This window comes from Lacerta agilis, chromosome 13, assembly GCF_009819535.1.
Source record: "Lacerta agilis isolate rLacAgi1 chromosome 13, rLacAgi1.pri, whole genome shotgun sequence".
NCBI classification, from domain to species: Eukaryota; Metazoa; Chordata; class Lepidosauria; order Squamata; family Lacertidae; genus Lacerta; species Lacerta agilis.
In genome coordinates, this window is record NC_046324.1 from 47,259,109 (window position 1) to 47,275,530 (window position 16,422).

The 16,422-nt window shown below is 47.6% G+C and overlaps 2 protein-coding genes across 2 annotated transcripts in view; one reads left to right on the forward strand and one right to left on the reverse strand.

The window, feature by feature from the left end:
* C13H7orf50 (chromosome 13 C7orf50 homolog) overlaps positions 1-16,422 on the reverse strand; it is a 155,842-nt gene that overhangs the window by 40,279 nt on the left and 99,141 nt on the right. The gene's annotated exons all lie outside the window — the stretch shown is intronic.
* The window catches only part of GPR146 (G protein-coupled receptor 146), a 48,002-nt gene continuing 44,265 nt past the window's right edge, over positions 12,686-16,422 (forward strand). Inside the window, exon 1 of the mRNA XM_033167201.1 lies at positions 12,686-13,437. The gene's annotated coding sequence lies outside the window, so the exon portion shown is untranslated. The remainder of the gene's footprint in view (positions 13,438-16,422) is intronic.

Sequence of the window (16,422 nt, forward strand, 5' to 3'; positions counted from 1 at the left end):
AAGACCTACAAAGCTTTCAGATTCAAGCCTCCTGGCGCAAGTATTTAAGAGAATGTGAAATATTTTTATAACTTTTCAAGCACCACTAATTGCTCTTTGCCTTCTGCTCTTGATGATACCCTCATCCACTTTTCTGTATATTGTGGCATATTATTATTGTATTTAATTCAGTAATATACAGTTCTAGGTTGGCCTGGTGGACTGCTTCCCCACAATTTAAGGCTTTGGGTAGAGAGTGACGACAAGGGGGTCTCTTTCCATGAAAGTGAAGTGAAGATCGTAGCTGAATTCAGGGCTGAGCCAGCCTTTTTTCTGAGATGCATTTATCCAAAACTCTGGAAGAGTATCTGCAACAGTGGTTCAGAAAAGATGGGCTTTTTTCCCACAGGTACACATAGCAGCAGTTATACTGTAACCAAAATAAAGCAAATAACAAAAAGGAAGATAGAATAACAATAAAATAAATAAATATACAAAGAATGACCAGAGTTTTTGCAGTCAATGCCAAAACATTGGACTAGCTCCAGAAAGTTCCAAGACAAGGCTCTGCACAGGTGTCCACACAGAGGCCACAGAGAAGCTTAAAGCTAAAAAAAAAAAAAAACAACCCCAAAACAACAACAAGGGAGAGGGCAAAAAAATAAATAAATGGGCAAGTGGGTTTAAAACTCAGCAAGTGGCAACTTTTGGATTATTGGAGCAAGAAGTACTAATTCCTTCCTATCAGACATCTAGCACTACTGCACAAATGAAGCCGTTGGATTTGGAAAATGGTGGCTTGCTAGAGGCCATAATAAATAATGGCAAAAGCATTGGCTCAGTAATTCTTACAATAACTCTTCAAAGTAGGTATTATCATCCTAGATGGAGGAAGCAGAGATTGAAAGTGGCTACTCAAGAGAGTTCTTGGCTGAGGCAAGATGCAAACTGTGGATTTCCTGAACTGTATATCAGAATCTTGGTCTACTACATAAGCCAGGTTTTAGGTTATGCTACTGCAAGACTTTCTCCCACTTTTATTGGGCTCACATAAAACATCCTGTTAAGGCTGCATCAATCAGTAACTAATTATAAGAGGAACTTGATGTGGAATTTTCCAGGCAAGGTGCCTGCATTTTACCTGAGCAAGAAGAACAATCTTTACTGCTATGAAAGCTTGCAAGGGGCCTACGTGGGCTTTCAAACTGAGGAAGTGGCAAGAAAGTCATTATGGAGTGCATACTAGGAGAGCATAAGTGTGAGGGGAGGAAGTGTACTTCTGAGAATAGATGGACAATGTGGGTAGCTATTGGGCAGGACTATTAGAAGCATCAAAACAGTGGGATACGCTTGTCTCTAGGCCAGTCCTACAAATATTGCTTACTCCTTATTTTGGAATACAGCCTCTTCAGAGAATAACAGAACAGACTGTGCTGCATTATTTCTATGATCTGCTTTTGCGAATTAGCCACACACTTTGCACCACCATTCCAAATTAGACTTTGACTAGGTAATAACCCTGTAGACTCACAGCAACTACAAACATGGCAAAACACATGAACCAAATAGCAACTCTGAGTCACATATGCAAGGATTTTTAACTGCTGTGCCAAGTACTGTGTCAGTTTGCAAACTGCTTGGGATTCACCAGTTACAATGAAGGGCCCTTATCATAGCAGGTCTTTAAGGAGTCTAAGCTGAGAAAATAGTGAATTTAGAAAGCTGGATTTTACGGATACAGAACAGGTAAGGCTCGAGGAACAGAATTAGCATACTGCTGAAAGGTGCAAAGAAACATTGTGCTGGCCCCAAGGGTTTGTCCATGAAGCGAGGTCCAAGTCCAGTCCTGGGTCTAGGGGTCCAAAGGAGGTCAGTCCGGCGGGGAGCGAGGCAGGGAGCAGGTCAAGGTCCAAGGCAGGTTCAGGCACAAGGTTGCAGGTTGAGCACACGCTTGCAACTATGTTGCTCACGCAACTTGGGCTGGGTCTGGCTGGCTTTTATCTGGCCCTATGCTTAGGGCCGCCCCGATCCTCTGGAGACTCGCCTCTCCTCCGGGCCTGGAGGCGAGCACTCCTCCTGCAGACACTTAACTCCCTTCGCCTCTCTGCCCTGAGCCTCTGTAGCTCAGGAGAGGCTGGTGGGTTACTGGACCCAGGGGATGCCTCAGCTTCCTCTGAAGAGGCTGGGAGTGGAGCACCTGCAGGCAATGGGTCCTCCCTCCCATCAGGAGCCAGAGCAGACTCTGCTGATGCCTGCACCTGGGGATCCAGCACAGGTGGGGATCCTTCAGGCTCAAGCCCTGGCCCCAGCTCAGCTGGTTCTGGAGGCGGGGAATCCTGTGCAGGCTGGGATCCCTCAGGTTCAGCATCAGAGTCTGACTCCCAGGCCATCACACCATCCCCCCTCCCAGGCCTCCCCCTCAACTGAGGGGCCGGACCAGGCTTGCTGGGGTAAGCTGCATGGAAATCACGGAGGCAGGCAGGTGCGTGGACGTTTTCCACTGGTTCCCATGAACGATCCTCAGGCCCATATCCCTTCCAGTCGATGAGGTATTGGAGCTTCCCCCTGCGGTATCGTGAGTCGAGAATGCGCTCCACCTCGTACTCAGGCTCCCCCTCAACCAAAACTGGCTGCGGTCGTGGATTGTCTGGGTGGAACTCGTCGGGCGGGGCGACTGGACTAAGTAGGGACCGGTGGAATACTGGGTGAACCTTGAGTGATGGAGGTAACTGGAGGCGAAACGCCACCGGTGACACCTGCGCAGTGATGGTGAATGGGCCGGCAAACCGTGCATCCAGCTTTCGTGAGGGCCGAGAAGGATGCAGGTGACGGGTAGAGAGCCACACCCGATCGCCAACATGGAGTTCTGGCCCCTCCTGACGATGTCGGTCAGCTTGGGCCTTGTATGCGTCCTTGGCCTGGCGCAGTTGCTCCATCAATAATTGTTGCTGGGACTGAAGCTCCTGAAGCCAGTCTGTCACTGCGGGGACCGCGGAAGCTGGCAGCACGTCCGGGAACAAACGTGGATGGTAGCCGTAGGAGGCCTGGAACGGGGTCTGCTGGGTGGAGGCGTTCACTGCATTGTTGTAGGCGAACTCCGCCAATGGCAAGTGATCGACCCAGTCATCCTGCTGGAAGCTGCAGTAACACCGGAGGTACTGCTCCAGCACCGCATTTGCCCGTTCCGTCTGGCCATCGGTCTGCGGGTGGTGGGCCGAAGATAGACAGACCTCCGTCCCAAGGGTCTGGTGCAGGGCTCGCCAGAAGTGGGATGTGAACTGGACGCCGCGGTCAGAAACCACACGCTCGGGAAGGCCATGCAGGCGGAAGATGTGCTGCATGTACAGTTGAGCCGTCTCCTTAGCTGTGGGTATGGACGGGCAGGGGGCACAGTGCACCATCTTAGTGAAATGGTCCGTGAAAACCAGGAGGCAGGTACAGTGACGAGATGGGGGCAAGTCTACCACAAAGTCCAGTGAGACCGTGTGCCAGGGACGTGGTGGGACTGGTAATGGCTGGAGCAGACCGGGGGGTCGCCCAGTAGGACCCTTGGCCCGCCGGCAGACATCGCAACCAGCAACATAGCGTGCCACATCAGCCTTCAGGCGGGGCCACCAGAACTCCCGGCTTACCAGATGAGTGGTCCGGTACCGCCCAAAGTGCCCTGCTGCTGGGGCATCGTGGGACATCTGGAGAACCTCAGCCCGCAATGGTCCTGGTGGGATGTATAGACGACCCTGGTGCAGCAGTAGGCCCTGGTGCAGGGCCAGCCCTGGATATCGAGGGCATGACCCGTCAGACAGTTCCCGGAGCCGTTCCTGAGCCCAAGCGTCGACCCGTTGCTGTTCTCGCACCCGAGCCTGCAGTGGCTTGGCCTCCTGAGTGGCCAGGAATGTGGCTGGTGGTAAGATAGTCGTCGGTACTGCCTGCTGTACAGTGTCTGCGACGTCCTCGGGTTTCCGGGACAGGGCATCCGCTTTCCGGTTTTGGGAGCTAGGGATGTAGCGGATCCGGAACTGGAACCGGGAGAAAAACAGCGCCCACCGGATCTGCCTTTGGTTCAACTTGCGGGTGGTCTGGAGGTACTCCAGATTCCGGTGGTCCGTTCTCACTTCCACCGGGTGTCGTGCCCCCTCAAGATGATGGCGCCAGACCTCAAAGGCCACCTTGATGGCCAGTAGTTCCCGCTCCCACACGGTATAGTTACGCTCCGCCGGAAGGAGCTGCCGGGAGTAGTAGGCGCAGGGTAACAGCGGCGCATCGGGTCCGTGTTGCTGAGACAGGATGGCACCGAGAGCCGTACTGGAGGCATCAGTCTCCACCACGAAGGGACGAGAGGGATCAGGATGCTGTAAAATCGGCGCCCTCTGGAAACAGGCTTTCAACCCCTGAAATGCCACTTCAGCCTCCTCATCCCAGGAGAAGGGTGTCTTGGGGCGCAGCAGTCGGGTTAATGGGGTGGTGCGATGAGCATAATCTGCAATGAAGGTCCGGTAATAGTTGGCGAACCCTAGGAACCGCTGTAAGTCCTTGCGGTTCCGGGGCGCTGCCCACTCTCGAACCGCAGCCACCTTCCCAGGGTCCATCTGCACCCCGTCAGGGGAGAGTCTGTGTCCAAGGAAGTCCACTGACCGCTGGTGGAACTCGCACTTGCTGAGCTTGGCATACAGGCGGTGCTCCCGCAAGCGCTGCAACACGGACCGAACATGACTCTCGTGACGGGCTGGGTCACGGGAATAAATCAGAATATCATCTAGGTACACCACCACGTATTTGTCTAGCAAGTCCTGGAACACGTGGTTGATGTACCGTTGAAACACGGCGGGTGCGTTGCATAATCCGAACGGCATAACCAGGTATTCAAACTGCCCATACCGGGTCCCGAATGCCGTCTTCCACTCGTCCCCGGCACGGATCCGAATCAAGTTGTAGGCCCCTCGGAGGTCCAGTTTGGTGAACATCTGCGCCCCCTGCACCCGCTCCAGCAATTCTGCAATAAGGGGCAAGGGGTACCGGTCTGGGATGGTGATCTTGTTCAGGGCCCGGTAGTCATGGCAGAGGCGAAGCTCCCCACACTTCTTCTTAACGAAGAGTACAGGAGCGGCAGTGGGTGAGGTAGAGGGCCTAATGAACCCGCGTTCCAGGTTCTTGCGAAGGAAGTCCTGCAAGGCTTCACGCTCTGGCTCCGAAAGAGAATATAGGCGGCTTACAGGCAGGGGCGCCCCAGGCTGGAGGTCTATGCCGCAGTCGAAGGACCGATGAGGTGGCAGCTGGTCTGCTCCCTGTTCCTCGAACACGTCTAAATAGTCCTGGTACACGGCAGGGAGCGTTGACACAGCCTGCCCCATGGGGGCAGCTGCTACTAACTCGGACTGAGCATGGGAACCCGGGTCTGGGAAGCGTACAGTCCGATTGACCCAGTCGATCTGAACATTGTGCGACTCCAGCCAGTCCATCCCAAGCACCAGGGGAAACCGGGGCATGGTGGCAATGTCCAGGGTTCGCACCTCCCGGTGCTGCTGGTAGCACAGGACCAAGGGCTGGGTCTCCCGAGTAACCGCGCCCGAGCGTAGGAGCCGTCCGTCAATTGCCTCCACCTGTACTGGTTCCGGCTTGTTCTGAAGCGGCACCTGATGCTGAGTGGCGAAGGCAGAGTCCATATAGGAGCGGGTTGCCCCCGAATCCACCAGAGCGTGGGTGAGAATCCAGGGCCCACCGGGGGGGTATAGACGCACCGGTATCATGAGGTGTTGCAATTCCACTGGTGAGGGCCCATCATGCGATGCTTGGGGCCCCAGGTAGCCTGGGCCATCGGCTACTGGGGTTGGCCGTTTCACCTGCGGCTGGCGTTTCTCAGGGCAGGTTCGGGCATAGTGTCCACTCCCACCGCAGTAGAGACACAGGTTCCCCTCCCGACGCCGAGTCTTTTCCGAGGGGGAGAGGCGAGGCCGCGCTGCCCCGAGCTGCATCGGCTCCTCCAATGACTCAGCTCTGGCCACGGAACTGCAGGGAAGCACCGGCGCTGGGAGCCCGGAGTGCCGGCGGCCCCGGGCCTGGCGACGGTCCTCCAACCGATCATCTATCTGCAGACTCCGTTGGATGAGGGCATCCAGTGTGGCAGGGCGATCCAACGTGGCCAGCTGATCCAGTACCTCGTCTGAAAGTCCCTCGAGATACTGGTCCCGCAGTGCAGAGTCGTTCCAGGTCAAGTCCTGCGCCAGCAGCCGAAATTCTGTGGCGTAGATGGCCACTGTGGACTTGCCCTGTTTCAACCGCCGAATTGCCCGATTGGCTTGACTCCCCTTCTGAGGGTTGGCAAACGTGGTTTCCAGAAGATTGCAAAACCCCGTATAGTCTGTCAGCAAGGGGGAGTCTTGCCGGAGCAGCGGCAACGCCCACTTGGCCGCCTGGTCCTTCAGCAAGCTGATCAGGAAGTGCACCTTGGTGCGGTCGTCGGGGAAATCCCGAGCTCGCCCCTGAATATACAGCTTGGCCTGGGCGAGAAACATGGGAAAGCTGGCTGGGGACCCATCAAATTTCTCTGGCAGGGCCACGGGGTACTTGCCAGGAGCTGGGGCGGCGGCCCCAGGAGCCGGTAAGGCATCCAAACGCTGCTGAAGCGCCGTAACCACATTGCTTAGCTGCTGCACGGTGTGGGTCAAGGCCTGGTTCTCCTGGGCCAATGCCACCAGCGCAGCCGCCTGGTCAGCCATGGCTATTAGTTCCTCCCGAACGCACCCCAGCGAAGGGGGAGTGCGGGTGTGGCGTGAGCAAACTGTGCTGGCCCCAAGGGTTTGTCCATGAAGCGAGGTCCAAGTCCAGTCCTGGGTCTAGGGGTCCAAAGGAGGTCAGTCCGGCGGGGAGCGAGGCAGGGAGCAGGTCAAGGTCCAAGGCAGGTTCAGGCACAAGGTTGCAGGTTGAGCACACGCTTGCAACTATGTTGCTCACGCAACTTGGGCTGGGTCTGGCTGGCTTTTATCTGGCCCTATGCTTAGGGCCGCCCCGATCCTCTGGAGACTCGCCTCTCCTCCGGGCCTGGAGGCGAGCACTCCTCCTGCAGACACTTAACTCCCTTCGCCTCTCTGCCCTGAGCCTCTGTAGCTCAGGAGAGGCTGGTGGGTTACTGGACCCAGGGGATGCCTCAGCTTCCTCTGAAGAGGCTGGGAGTGGAGCACCTGCAGGCAATGGGTCCTCCCTCCCATCAGGAGCCAGAGCAGACTCTGCTGATGCCTGCACCTGGGGATCCAGCACAGGTGGGGATCCTTCAGGCTCAAGCCCTGGCCCCAGCTCAGCTGGTTCTGGAGGCGGGGAATCCTGTGCAGGCTGGGATCCCTCAGGTTCAGCATCAGAGTCTGACTCCCAGGCCATCACAAACATGAAGCTAGGTCAGCTTATTTGTCTGCATACCTCAGTGTTGTCTACTTAGAATGTCAGAGATAAGTATTCTCCAATCATATGCTACCTGATACTTTTAAACTAGAGATTCCAGGCATTGAAGCTGGGCCCTTCTACATTCAAAGCATGTACTCTATTACTTGAAATACCTCAAAGAGGGAGGGTAGCAACATACTGCATCACTGCTTTGTTTTTGATGGCTAGTAAAACCATGGCTATTTAAAAAGGCCTTTGGCTGATTCTTTTTATTTTTCTACTTTATCTTTTGATGTTTTCTTACTTTGCTTTTGTTTCTTCATGTTAGTATTTTGATGGGGACTGTTATTTATTTCAATATTGTTGTCATATATGGATTTGTTATCCACCTTGAGTCTCTTTTGAAAATCAGGCAGAATATAATTTTTAAAAATACTGTACATAAATAAAATAAAACTATCGTAATCCTCAGAAGAGGAGCACAGAATGAATAAGAAACTGAAAACTGCCAAAGATCTAAGAAAGAATACACTGCAAACACCCTTAAGAAAATACTATTGTCTACTGTGAATTTTTTTTATGGCAAATGACAATTTGATGAGATTGTGAAAGGAAAAAAATAAATGAAAGATTCATTGCCCTGCACTTAGTTCAAAGAATACTGATGCTCATTCTATACAGTGACTGAATATAGATTACCAGGTGCTAACTCATCAAAATGTGCTAAGATGATGTCCACCTGGTAAGCCTTTTTCATATTTGTCCATAAGCAGTCTCCATCCACTTATTAAAGACAAGACAAGAAAACATCTGAGCTATTCCCTTCCTTCCCCTGAGTCCCATAAATGGATGGGAATGCAATTCTCCAGCTAAAATACAAAACAGCTGAACAGAAGTCCTAACAGTTTTGCCAAATTATGCAGATCTCAAGGTGGTGTAATAATGATGAAAGGCTCACTGACTAACTAAGGCTCTGCCAAAGAACTGCCCCACTGCCATACAAATCAAAACAAGACAATTAAAACTAGAGACAGTGCAAAACTCCCATGTGTATGTGGAGTTCAGAATACAAACCCCTCAAATAGCCTGGCCCCATTTCAAGTTAGGACCAGGCTCCTTTGGGCTATGCTGATTCAAAATGGGATCTCCACTTCTTCATCCTTACAGCTATAAAACTGTCATCTGACAGCAAAGCCCACCAAAGGGGAGAGAGCAGTGCTTTGGGGGAAAGAGAAAACAAATGGTGGGGTGAGCTTACTAGCTCAGAGAGAACCCTCATCCTCATCTGTTACCACCACCCCTTGGGTGGGACTTTTGGGGAACAGGAGGCAACATTCCACCCACTTGTGCTCTTCAGAAATACTCAAAAACCCCTCAAAAATGTTGTGTCTTTTACCAAAATACTTTTCCCAATTATTTTTATGGATGACCTGGTGTGTATGCACTGATATTCCATATATTTATTACACTGTTGTTAATTCATAAAGAGTTTCAGGTGATACTTAATGTTAGTCATACTCAGAGCAGATCCACTGATTTAAGTGGTCTTTCCATGATCTACTATTGAGTTTGATGAACGTATCTCAGACCTCATATTTCACTAAGATAGAAACAGACTGGCACTCCAAATAGTAATACGTTTCCAATAAAATGGTCACCCCCCCCCCGCCCCAAGGATGGCTCTCTTCATGTTCCTTCTTATTCATCAATCTACTGTTGGGGAAATCCAACATAACTGGTTCAAAAACAATCATTTCCCATATTTCTTAAGTTCAGAGATTAGTGCCTGTCCTTACATATGCAAGTTCAGAGGGCTGAACTTGATTGCTGCTGGATTCAGGGGTCGTGCTGCTGGTATCTGTAGACTTGCAGGAAACCCCAAGGTTTAGAGAAGTACAAAAAAATCTTGGAGGGGATTCCTATGGGAGAACTAACCCCCAAATCTGCAATGTGGACTGAGAGTGTTCAGTGGTCACAGGATGGCAACAGACTATTGGCAGACGGGGATGCAAAACCAGGTGGGAGGGAAAAGAAATGGAGTAGCCTGGAGGAAAATGTGGCTGATTGGTTAGAATAATAAACAAGAACACTACACACTGCACCTTGGTTGCAGGCAATCATAAATGAGCCTACTGTCTACAAGGAGCAGGTTTTCTGGGTGGCATCCCGGGTTCTCTGGGATTTCTTCACAAGAGAGCTCATTAGGATGGTTGGCTCAGTTCTTCCATGTTTAGTGAAGACTTTCTGCTTCAGAATGCCTTTGGATGATCTGTGGGTTCTTACGTTCCTAGGTATACTGTATGCTGGTTCTTGATTTTATTATTCATCCCGCCGTGGTTTTAAAACTGATTTTATAACTATTCTTGAGTGTGGCAATTTTTTTTTTAAAAAAATGTATCCAAAAGGCCAGATATAAATTACCAAATAAGGAACAATGAATAAGATATTCAAACTAATGAAGGAAAATATTTCAGGTGTCATCCTTTGTAAAATACCGGTACTTTAAATAGCCTTCCTCAAAAGATATCTCACAGATTGCTTGGCAGGGGGAAAAACACTGGAAAGAAATTACATTAGCTAGAGAGTTAGAAAGGTTGCTTTATATGCAACGCAAGCAGTAAACCCCCAAACATGTTCTCCAGGAAGCTAAATTAAATGAGAGCAAGCCTTTGTACCTTTCTGAGCTAGGAAAACTTTCAACTATTGGAAAGAAAAAGGAGAAGGGTGCATCTACACACACACACACACACACACACACACACACACACGTACATTTGTTACTCCTACGATACATACTGAAGAAGCCAGCATGTACTCAATTAAAATTCTATTTAGCCCTGATGCCACTTCGTACTGAACTAAACATTTTTCTGAGCAACACATGATTATCCACAATAGCTGGAGTATATATAAAAAAAGGGAAAACAGCAGACTATGGCGCCTTCAAGACTAACAAATTGATTATGGTGCGTTATATTCTAAGATATATACATACACACAAACACATATGTGCAGAGTTTCAGGGTGGCGGGGATTGCACATAGAGAGGTCAGAAGAAAATGAAATGCAGGGGGAAAATAATAATGATTGCAATCAATTAAATTCTAAGTGTTTTACAGATCTCTTCCCCCCACCCCCGGTCCTTCCATACCAGTAAATGAGCATAGTTTTATCCTCACAAAAGTCCTGTGAAGGTGGTTAGATTGAGAAAGTGACTTTCTCATGCCCACCTAGGTGAATAGGATTCTTTGTTGTTTTCGGTGCAAAAGACTAACACGACCATTATTCGTCTGGAAATTAAAAAGATGAGAAAATTGTTCAGGCCACAATATAAACATCTGCTTGTTTTCAACCAATGTTGTCTGGAAAATGGGTAGAATGTCAGTATCACCTCCTCTTTGGAAATGAATGGATTCAGTATGGAGAACAACAAGCCTCTGTGTGTGAGTAATTTGTGACTGTATTTATTTATATAAGCCACATTTCTTCTCATTAAAAAGTGGCATCCAGCAAAAAGTTAAAAATACAATTAAACATAATCAATCAAATAAAACATGATTGCCAGAAGCAGCAGGATCTTAAACAGCACTAAAGAAGGGGCAATCAGGAGTTACCAATCAGTCTCATTAATACTAAGTAGAGATTATACTGAATTATAAACACCAGAATTTTAATTAATAAATCAAGCCTAACTAGTGGTGTATGGAGCTACCCAAACTGGAAACTGACGGAAACTGACAACATATACAGGGTACAGAAAAGTGAAAAAAGATTGCTAAAGAAATTGCAATATGTATCCTTCTAAGGAATGAAAGAAATATAAAGCTTCCCCTGAAGGAGTGTTTGAAGGCAACAGTTTCACCCCTAAACATGGCATCTGTACACAGATGCAAGTTCTCCAAGCTGTGACTGTAAAACAACCTCCATTTGTTTCAATAGGACACAGGAGAGCCCCAAGCAAAGAAGACTGAAACAGGAATATGGTACCCATCAGGAGTGCTTGGCAGGCCATGCCCCATCTCTCATATTGCTTCTCATCACCTAGTTTGCTAAGCTGGACCTTATCATGATACAGAGTGGGAGCACCTGCACACTTCAAATGCGCTTTCACAGGAATATCGTTAGAGAGTGGCCTAGTGGGCCCAGGGCCTTTTGCCATGGGACCCATATCTCATACCTCTCTCCACCCCCTTTATTTTTTATAAAAACTTTGTTTACAGGATGGCTGGGCATGCTGCAAAGCACCGTGCTGGGAGAACTCCAGCCACCTTAACTTTGCAGATGCAAAACTGTGTCACAACCTGTGCCCCAAGTTTACCATACCTATTACTGCCTGTGTTTGCTGCAGACAAAGTTTTCACACCTGTGGCGCTGTGGCTTAAACCACAGAGCCTAGGACTTGCTGATCAGAAGGTCAGCCGTTTGAATCCCTGCAATGGGGTGAGCTCCCATTGCTCGGTCCCTGCTCCTGCCAACCTAGTAGTTTGAAAGCATGTCAAAGTGCAAGTAGATAAATAGGGACCGCTCCGACGGGAAGGTAAACGGTGTTTCCGTGAGCTGCTCTGGTTCACCAGAAGCAGCTTAGTCATGCCGGCCACATGACCCGGAAACTGTACGCCGGCTCCCTCGGCCAGTAAAGCGAGATGAGCACCGCAACCCCAGAGTCGGACACGACTGGACCTAATGGTCAGGGGTCCCTTTACCTTCCTTAAGCAGCCATAACAAAATGTGAACAGACATTCATCTTTAAAATACCAACATTACATGTCCTTGAGAGCCCCAACCTCCCCCACTCTTTTCACCCCAGCCCAGCAACTTCAGGAGCATAGTGCTTCTGAGTAAGGGAAAAGAAAAGGTACAGCTTTATTCTCTCCAGATGCATTGGCTGATCCAGAATTTCTAAGCCTGGTATAGAGGCCACTCTGTGCTCCCACTCACAGCCCAGATAGGCACCTGGCTGCTTCTAAGTCAGCTCGATGCTCCCCAACATTGCTAGACAAATGCCAACATTGCTAGACAAAGAATTGTAGTACAGAGAGGAGGGGAAGCTTTTAAAATTGCTCCCCACCCAGCCCACTAATTTATACAGCTACATCCAGGCTTTTCTGACACTGTTCAAAAATCTGGGCACTAACTTCCAAATGTGAAGGGGGGGGGGACCTGAATATGTGTGTTTTTGTTAAATTGATGCAAGTTCTTCAGCCATGTTAGCTCCAGCAAAATTATTTCTTTTTTTAGGCTGTGGGTAAACCAGCCAAGGCTCAGAAGGACTTGAGTATTGGGCCGGGGGGGGGGGGGGAGAAGTGGCAGAGAGAATATGATGTTTTTGAGGTCCTTCGCTGGAGAAGGAAACAAGAACGCAGTCTCCACCAATGAAAGGAGAAGAAGTACCACAGAGTGTAGGCAGTTTGCCAAGTGAGCTCGGCAGCGTGACGGAGCTGCATTGAGTTTCTTTAATGAAAGCCAGGAAAGAACACATTACACAGTGTTTCTTCAGAGAGCTAAGCTAGCCTCCAGTGATTGAAATCAATAAAAACAGTCGGCAAGGGGCCCAAGTGGGGGGAGAACCAAATCTACACTCCAGCACTCAGTTTGCTTTCCATTTCCCCCCCTTTCTTCAGAAGTCAAACTTTGAAAAACTCCATGCTACTCCTTGCAGGACTCCAAAGGTTTTTTCAAAATTATTTTTGGTCCAGGGGCCTGGCGAGTGGACAGCCGCTTTAAGCTTCCTTCCAACTCACCCCCTCCATTCTCTTTTACAGCGTGGGCAGCAATGAAAGGATTGTTTTGAACGTGAAACCTGCTGAGAAGGACACCTCCGGACAAGTGCCTGATCTTACGCCTTGGGGGTGGGGTGGGGGGCAGAGAGGATGAAACCTGTAACAGAAAAACGTGTAAAGAAATGAAAAAGGAAGTGAAACATGGAATTTTGTTCAGAAGAAAGCTCTCTGTCTGGATAGCATGTCAGCTGCTGTTGTGGCGAATTCTGAAGCTGCTGAAGAGACAGCCTTGAAGGGGGGTGATTCCATACTAAAGCAGAAAAACCTGAGAATTCATGTTCATTTAAGAGTTCAGGATCAATCTCGGGTAAGTCTCTGAGCAGTTTTTAGCCTTTTGGTTGAAAGTCTGAAATTAAAAAGATACTTATCTTCATGGTGACTTAAAAATGTTTTCAGTGTGCCTTCCTGTTAACTCTTTAAAGGCTATTTGAAAGCAACATATTTTAGCAATCTGAAATGAGACATTTTGAAAATTCTGCCAGGACACCAATCGTCAAAAAGAATGGCCAAATACGCACAAAGACTGTGGAATTTCCTTTTTTATTCTTGTCATTGTGTTTTTGTGTAATCTGATTTATTGACCAGAGTCCGGCCATTACGTAACTCTACCCGCTCCCCAAAGGACTCTGTGTTCCATGTGTTTGGGAACCTGATTTGTTGTTTTCATTGTGAAACATTGGGGAGGCCATACAATGAAAGAAAGAAAGCTGCATTTCTGAAGGTTTCTGTAATGATTTTCAAATGAAGTATGTTTCCACTTGATCGGTTTTATAGAGAGCTACATGGAGCATGTAAGCAGTCTGCATGCTTCTTAAAACTAGAAATATTAAAGTATCTGTTGTTCCCTAAACAATTATGACAGAATGCAACTGACTAATTTTATTTTCATGTGGAGAAGTTAAAAAGTGTGTGTGTGTGTGTGTGTGTGTGTGTGTGAGAGAGAGAGAGAGAGAGAGAGAGAGAAACTGTTGCTAAGGAATGTACAGGAGTCTAGGGCAGCAAGTTCTGCTGCCAACACTCATGATTTTAATATGATGAGAAACTTGAAATCATGAAAACTTTATTTTGCTCCCCGTAATGGTTGCAGAGAGAAGGGAAAATACTTGATACAAGTCAATAGTATCTTACGCTGAAAACAAAGAAAGCAAGTGCATATCCTGCAACAATTCCCAGATGAAAATAGGGACATGCTTCCAACACTCCTATTTTCATAGTAAGGATCATTAGCTAAGACCCCCTTTCCACTATTACACATTCCTGAAGGTTCTACTCTGCCTCATTTATTATTCTAAACAGCCTAACTGCCATTCATTTTAAAAGCTAAGGTACTCCTTGTTCTTTTGGCTAAAGATATGCTAGAAAAACATCATGTATTGCCCTACATGATGTTATCAGTAGTTTAAAATACACCTCAGCAGCTGCAGTGTGTGAAATGATAGGCTGAGCACTACATGGTGTCATCCATGCAAGAGATTTAAGTTCTAGTCACCCCAGGGAGGGAACTAAGCCCAGAATGATGACAACTCTAGAATCTCACACTATTGAAAAGACATATCAGGAACATAAAAATAGAGAGTGTGATTTATCATCCCAGAAAACAACAGAACAGCCAGAGAGTATGTAAGTGGGGGGAAATATTGTTTTAAAACATTAATGATTTATAAATAAATTTCATATAAAGACCTAATTTGGACCTGGAATTCTGGTGTCTGTACTGCTCCCACCTTAAAAGAACTTCCCATATGTGAACAGACTAGAAAACAGAACTACACGAATCCATGGCAAAAAAGAGAGGAAAATATCCAAAAGCTAATGTACGTAAAAGAAAGAGCATTGTTTTTAAAGGAAATGGAATGATAAATGAGTAAAATCAGGCTTTTACAGCAATTCTGGGTATTTTTCTCCCAATTTCTTTATGAGCAGATATAAAAAATCCAGAACCATTCCTTCGAAAACTGTAAAACTGGTTGTCTGCAGGGTCACAATGAGTTTCCCCTTACTTCATCCTCTGAATGTTTACTTCACCTCAGTTTTTCCCCGCTTTGATAAGGGATTAACTTGTAATGTTTTAGTACTAATAAGTAAACTGACTTGATTAAAAACAAATATCTGATTGAGTCTAAGAAAATATGGCAAGACTCGTGAAACTGACTACACCATATGGATATCGCAAATTGTCCTGTATATTAAACTCCATGTCATACATGGTCTGTAGAGAAACTGACTTGCAACAGATGAACTTGACAACTCCTTGGCCAAGTATGGGCCACTTACAGATGCCATCTTTTCCTCCCATCGCCCACAACAAAGGCAAAAAGTAGTGGATGGGCAGAATCTGTAGTAAGGGGATACAACAGCAAACCACCATGGATAGTAGAACCTTTGAGATTCCACAGTTGATGTTATATTTTGAGGGTACAGGCCATAATGACAGAGTCCATGCTTTGTATTCAGATTCCCCAGGTTAAATCCCATCATCTCCAGGTAGGGCTGGAACTTGTCAGAAATCCCAAAGAGCTGTTGTCAGTCAGTGCAGCCAACAGTGAGTTAGATGGACCAGAATATCAGAATATTCTGATTCAGCAAACAACAATTTTTATGTTTCAGTGGGGGTGGGAGAAGGGACAAACAATTCAGGAATACTTTATGAGCAGAAAAGCTGCTGTTAATCTGGTGCCAAACATAACCACAGTTAAAGCTGACCAGGATACCCACAGGGCTCCTATCTAATCAAGAGAACCTTGATGAGTCTTAACCCAGTACACACCGTATCAACATTATTCTTGTCTGTAGTTAAGACTGGCGGATAGGGTACCACTTTTGATTTCAAAAATTATGGAGCCAGGGGAAGGTCAGAAGATGGAGTCTCTTGGACGCCAGAGAGAGTAGAGCTAGTAGTAAAAGCTTTCAATTTGTTCCTGCCAAATACAGTGGACTGAGCCCATGTCTGCATTCTAGGGTGGGGTGAAAAAGTTGCATAGGGAAGCAGGTGTAAGAACAATCCCTACTCCCCAGCTGCCACTGAGAACTTGCCAAGTTGCTCTGCCACCACCCACCCTATCTGCCTTGACTTAAAAATATTATTTTGGGGCAGTGGAAAGAGAGCTATGGAATAAACAGACACATGTACTTTACAGGCTCACAGGCAGGGTATGTTAAATGCTGAGCTGGTGCTGAGCTCGGACTGAGCTCAATAACATGGGACATACATTAGATACACATTTTAAGCCTGGGCACTGTGAAAATGATTATGGTTTTATTTGAAAAAGCAACTGACCAGAAGTAAAAAGAA